The sequence below is a fragment of the Alligator sinensis genome, unplaced genomic scaffold, assembly GCF_000455745.1.
Source record: "Alligator sinensis unplaced genomic scaffold, ASM45574v1 scaffold557_1, whole genome shotgun sequence".
NCBI lineage: Eukaryota > Metazoa > Chordata > Crocodylia > Alligatoridae > Alligator > Alligator sinensis.
Genome location: NW_005842349.1, coordinates 944,133 through 950,695, shown reverse-complemented (window position 1 = coordinate 950,695; position 6,563 = coordinate 944,133). Strand labels below are relative to the sequence as shown.

Genomic DNA, 6,563 nt, shown 5'->3' with positions numbered 1-6,563 from the left:
CCCTGGCCGGGTTGGGGTGGAGGCCCAACCCTGGGGGTGGGGAAAAGCTGGGCTGCCACGGCAGGGGGAGTAGCAGGCCCAGGCTGACCTGGCAGCAGTGGGATTAGGGGAGGAGTGGGATCAGAGCTGACATGGGGGAGGAACGGGCCCAGGCCTGGGGTGGGGAGGAGGCCCGAGCCCGAGCTGGGGAAGAAGCTAGCCTATCGCAGCAGTTGGAGGGGAGCAGCAGGCCTGGTCTGATGCAGCAACAGCAGGGGGAAAGGAGGAGTGAGCTTCCTTCCCCACTTGGGCCTGGGACCACTCCTCCTCCACCCTCCCTTCTTCCCACCCCATCAGCCAGGAGCCCACTCCTGCCATTCCCCTGCCGCTCCCAGGTTGGCCTGGGCCTGTTGCTCCTCCCGCTGTAGTGGGTCAGCTTCTCCCCCAGCTTGGGGTTGGTCCTCGGCACCCCTCATGTGAGGCTGGGGCCCACTCCTCCCCTCCCTCCACCACTACCATCGCTTTCGCAGCATGGCCGCTATTCCCTGAACCCGTGTTGGGCTTGCTCCTCCCTCCACAGCTGCTGCATCATCCTGCGTTGGGCCCTGCAGGCAGTGACAATGGAAGTGGGGAGGGACAGGGTGAGGCCAGAGCCATGGCCTTGCCCCCCCATGGTGTCTTAACCCCACTTCCCCGTGTGTCACCACCGCCATCACCTGCAAGGATTAAGTGGGGGGGGAATGAAGCCAGCTCTGGTGGCTTTGCCCCCACTTCTGCTTCATCATTGCCACCTGCAGGGAGCAGGGCTGGGGGGTGAAGTCAGTGCTGCTGACCTTGCCCCCCTCTGTTCCATCCGCTCCGTTGCCCCCACCTCCAGGGAGTGGGGGGGGGGGGGCATGTGCTGGCCTTGCCCCTCCCCTCTGTCCCCTGTGTCCCCACCATCATGGTGATGCCCCACAGCGCTGCCAGCTCCTGTTCAAACGCTTGGTCACACTCTGATTGGCTGTTTCTCAGCCAATCAGAGCACGAATAAGGTGTTATGGACAGATGGACAGACAGCCAGAGAGATTTAGGCTTTTATAATATTAGAATCATTAGAATTAGGGGAACTGTAGTAGATCTGTTTATTGAGCATGTGTTTTGATATAATGAAATATTATATATATTAATTGATAAAGAATATTAAATTAGTATGGGATATAGTTAAGATGATGGAAAACAGTGTCAAGCTGAGGGAGGTCCTAGGAAGCAATTATTGACCATAATATTAAAAAGATTTCATTTGTTGTGTTCCTGTTGCTGTTAGGGAGCCAAATCTTAGATGAGTAGCTTGTATTTTTTGTCTAACTACAGGTAACCAATGAAGAAAAATGTTATGCATTCAGAAGCTTATCTAACTTTATCTCAACTATGGAATTGGACCAATAAAATAGATCACTCCCCAAAACCCTTTTGCTTTTTAGCATTGTGAATGGTGGCACAGTAGAAAGAATGCATCAGAGATATCTGCTGAGCTAGAAATGATTTTATTAAGGATTTGCTAATTATTTGGTCATAAGGAATCCAGGGGAAAATATAGGAAGCCCACAGGGGATTTGATCCTCTAACACTTACATAAACATTCCATTATAATTTTGCTAAATTAAGTGTAAATATTACTCAGGATTTTATTGTAACACTTGGTTACTATTCATTTTGTTTTGAAGACTCGGATTTGTTTTTAAATTACCCTATTGCTGTTTCAAAGGATGAATGTGTCTATGAAACTTGTTTTGACTTTTTTGATGATTGGGGGCTAATTTTTGTTATTTCAAATAATATGATGGTCCATGTCATTTTGTACAAAAATTTCTCTTCGTTAGTTCATTGTTTCATACCTAGTTTCAAGTAACCAGTATTTATTAACAATTAATTAATTAGTAATATAGTAGAGAAATAAATCAAATTACTGACCTTAATTTTAAATAAACATGTTGGCATTTAGATCTTTATAATATTGTGTAGCAAGCACCATGTACTTCATTTAAAGTAGTATATTTAAAGTAGTGCCATGCTAAGTTTTAAGTATTTTCACAGCTTCCTATTCTATAGCTAGACCTAGGAAGAAACACAAAATGAAAAGGAAAGGAGCGAAGGTGGTCTTCTAAAGAAGGCAGCAGGATGGGTAATTGAGTTCAGAAGCTGGAAAGTGTGTTACTATCAGCTTGGTACATATCCTCATAACGAGGAGTTAGAGCTCTTCACTACCAGCATTACTTTCCTTCAGGAATGAATATGGCCCAATCCTGTGCAGTAAAATGTCAAACAGCTCTCGAGATGGGATTTAGCAGCTGCTTTTCCTGAGTTGTCAGGGAAGGTTCCAACTCCTGTCCACCTGCTCAATAAAAAGTGTGCAAATCAGATCAAATTGGGTCTACTGATAGGTACTTAACAATTGTACAGAATTCAAGAGACTCACTGTACTATTCTTACTGCTGAATAAATTAGTCTGGGTGCAGTGTCATTTGAACAAGACAATACTACTTCTAGTTCAGGGGCCATACCAACAAAGCTACTTTGGTTCAAATTTTGCATGGGGCAGCCTTGAGACAACATCATACTACACCAAGCTACAGACTTCTGACTCAGAAAGAAGTGGAGGGGGCATTCTATAAGCAAATGAGAAAACTATCAAAAAATTGTGAGTTGGTACTAATGTAGGACTGTAACTTTCCAAATATCTGCTTGGTGAATAATACAGCAAAATGCCAAATGTCAGGCAAATTTCTATGTGAAGGACAACGCTATTCCAGATACGTGAGGATGTGACTAGAGGATCTTCTGTCTTGAATGTTGTTTCGACCACTGGAGAAGAACTGGTTGATGATGTGAAGGGGAAGGGAAACTAGGAAGGAAGGAAGCTATCATGATAGGATAAAATTTATAATTCAAAAACAGGGAAGGATAAGGTTAACAGAACTAAGGCACTGGATTTCAAAAGTGTGGATTTCAACTGACTCAGGGAAATAGTAGGTAAGGCTTGATGGGAGGATGGACTAAAGACTAAAGGGATCGAGGAGGGCTGTATTTTCTAAAGAGCACAAAAATGAAAGCACAAAAAGAAGCTATTCTGACACAATGATCTCCTGCTGTTATTCTTGCACGGCCAGTGTGGTGGCATTGAATTGAGATATTTCTGGGAAGGGAAGCAAAGGACAAGAAGAAGGCATTCTACAAAGACACTGGTCAGAAAAGAAGGATCAGAAAACAAAAAGAAAAGATGTGTAGGTCCCCTGCTAAATAGGGTTGGGTGAGCTATTAACAGATGATGCATAAATGGCAGAGGTGCCTGACATCTGTTTTGTCTCCATGTTGTTGTTTTTTTAAGGTGCAACCAGTCAGATGAAAAAATTATGTTGATAAGGAAAGAAAAGGCTGAGGGTTGTGATAAAAAAAGAGCATCAGAAAACTTCTAGTTAGTTTCCTACATCAGTTGGGTCTTACAAACTTCATCCTGGGGAACTGAAGGAATTGGTACAGAGGATCTATGAGCTCTTGGCAGTAATATTTACAATGCCTCCCATTTCAAAAAAGCAAAAATGAGAACCTGGGGAATTATAGCCTTATTTCAATACCTGGGAAATTACGATAGTAAATTATAAAGAAATCACTGTGTAAGTGTCTGGGGGAGGAAAGGCTGATTATGAGCCTTTGTTCAAAACATGCCAAAGAAACTTCATCTCCTTCTTTGACAAAATCACTAGGTGGGAGGATGAACGGAATAAAATGGACATAGTGTGTTTAGACTTAAAAAAGGCTTTTGATAATCTCCTTTTTGTAAGCAAATTGGAGAAACATGGGCTTGATACAATTATTAAAAGGTGGATATTGACTCGGTAACAACAAGCAAAGGATAAATATACCAGTATTGGAATGGCAAGAGATGTCTGTCTTGAGTCTCATTGTACTTAATGTGTTTATTAACCATTTGAATGAGCAAACCTGCAGATGATACAAGTACACCGGAGGACATGAATAGAATTAAGAGGGATCTTGAGAGATTGGCAAAGTGGGCTTAGACAACAGGATGAGGCTCAACCCAGAGGAATGCAAGTTTCTACACATGGAGAGAATTATCAAAAAGCACAAATATGGAATTGGAGGTACCTGGCTGGGTGGCAGCACTGCTGAGAAAGATCAACAGGAATCACCTATGTGATGCACTTGTAAAGAAAGCAAATGCAATTTTGTGCTACATCAGCAGGAGTATAAGGCATGGAAGATGATAGTTCTGGTTTGATTTCACCTAGAATATTGTGCATAGTTCTGGGTTCTGCATTTTTAAAAGGATGCAGATAAGTTAGAGAGAGTCCAAGATAAAAATGCCAAAGTAGTTGGAGGGCAAGCTGCATAAGCAGAGCTTGAGTGAACTAAGCACGTTTAGATTGCAGAAAAGGTGATTAGTGGGAGACGAGATAGCAAACTAATAACACTACAGTGGTGAGACACTGAAAGCAGGGGGACAAGGGCATTATATCTGCCACAGGTTATGGTATTTCTAGTATTTTACAGATTTGCAACACAATTGTTTGTTTAATTTCAGGAATACTTTAGGCAATCACTAAGGCTGTGCAAAGCTTTGGTAATTGATTTGATTTGGAGGAGAGTTGGCCTGATTTGGGGACCAATCTCCAAATCCGAATTGAATTGGGAGACCAAGTAAAAGCTCCAAATCTATTCAAAGCATCCAAATTTATTTGGAAAAGCTTTGGAAAAAGATTTGGCCGATTTGGAGATTCAGCTATAGATTAAACAGACAGCTGACAGCTGCCTCCAGCTGGTAAATCTGTTGGAGTTGGGGGAGTGGGGAGGGAAGTGGCATGGGGGAGGGAGGGATTGGGGCTGGAGCTGGCCACTGGGGTGGGGGGCACGTTACTCAGGAAGGAGGGTGGGTGTGGGTGTGAGATGTGGGCACAGCAGTGCTGGGAGTGGGGGCTTTGTCCTGCTGCTGCTTGCTCAGCTTGGGTAGGGGGGTGGGATGCAGGTGCAGGTGGAAGGGGCAAGTGTCAGCAGGGCATAGCTCCCACTCCCAGTGCTGCTGTGCCCACATCCCATGTCTCCCATGCTGGCTGGCAAGTGGTGACAGGGCAGAGCCCCCGCTCCCAGTGCTGATGCACCTGCATCAGCGCTGGGAGTGGGGGCTATGTCTTACTGTCACCCAGAGTGAGCTGTGCCTGCATTGTGCCCCCACGCCGGCTGGGCAAGTGGCATCAAGGCAGAGCCTCTGTGGCTCCCCCCACTGGGGCATAGGCAGGCCCAACCAGGGGAGCCATGGGAGAAGCCCCCATGGCTGTGCTGCCTGGCCCCATCCCCTGCCCACCCCCAGCCTAGTTCTGGCACTTTAAAAAAAAAAGCCTGCACTCACCAGCTCTGCTAGCGATGATTGGCACCTCTGAGGGCTCATAGCAGAGCACCCCTGTGCAGCCTGGGGCAGTGGGAGAAAGCAGGGATCACCCCCACTGCCTGGCACCCATGCTGCAACTGCCCCACAGTGCGGGTACAGCTTGGCTTGGCAGGGTGCTGTGTATTGCCTGGGAGCTGGGGCTGCTGGGGCTGAGGATCTGCTGGGATCTGGCTGATGTGTGGCCCAGCTACCTGATGAATTGAACCAGGGGCTGGGGAATATAACTGGGGGCAGGGGAATTGAACAGGGAGCTGGAGAATTGAACCAGTTCAAATCCCCAGCCCCTGGCTTGATTCCCCAGTTCCGTTAAATTCCACAGCCCTGCGTTCAATTCCCCATCCCCCAGTTCAGTTCCCCAGCTCCCTGTTCAATTCCCCAGCTCTCTGTTTGATTTGCCTGGGAGCTGGGGCTGCTCCATGTGTCAGCCAGAGCCTGGCAGCCCTCAGCCCCTGTAGCCCGAACTCCCAGACAGTGCATGGTGCCAAACCAAGCCACGCTGCACCTATGTCATGGGGCAGTTGCCATGCAGGTGACAGGCAGGGGGGTGATCCCTGCTGCCCCCACTGCCCTGTGCTGCATAGGGGGACTCTACCATGATTGCCCAGAGGCCCCTGATTGCCACTGCCAGAGCCAGTGAGTGAGGGGCTTTTTTTTTTAATAAGTGCTGGGACTAGGGTGTGCCAGGTGGGGGATGGGGCTGGGCAGGGCAGCCTGGGGAGATATAGGCCCAGCTGGAGGAGCCACAGGAAAACCTGCAGTCGCCTGGGTATGCCTGCCTCTCCCTGGCCAATCAGAATCACTGAATCTCTCCGAATCAGCGCTGAATCTTCCAAAGCTGATTCGGCCGAATTGATTCAGGACAGTGATTTGAATCTCTGAATTGAATCACTGTCCTCCGAATCAACCAAATACAAATTGAATACTTCCCTATTCACACAGGCCTAACAAATACCTGTCTGCAACAGTTTGGATAGGGATGATCCTATGGCTTCTAATTTCAGTAATGTAGATTTTAAGAAAAACTTCCTTACTCTTTGAACAATGCGGTAGTCAAACAGTCTTCCCATGAAAGTTGTGGAACCTTCTTCACTGGAGGTTTTCAGGAAGAAGCTGGTAAGCATTGGTCAGGAGGGATTGAGAG

The 6,563-nt window shown here is 46.8% G+C and overlaps 1 protein-coding gene across 1 annotated transcript in view; it reads left to right on the top strand.

The window, feature by feature from the left end:
• The window catches only part of LOC102374496 (lysosomal acid lipase/cholesteryl ester hydrolase-like), a 21,947-nt gene that overhangs the window by 4,131 nt on the left and 11,253 nt on the right, over positions 1 to 6,563 (top strand).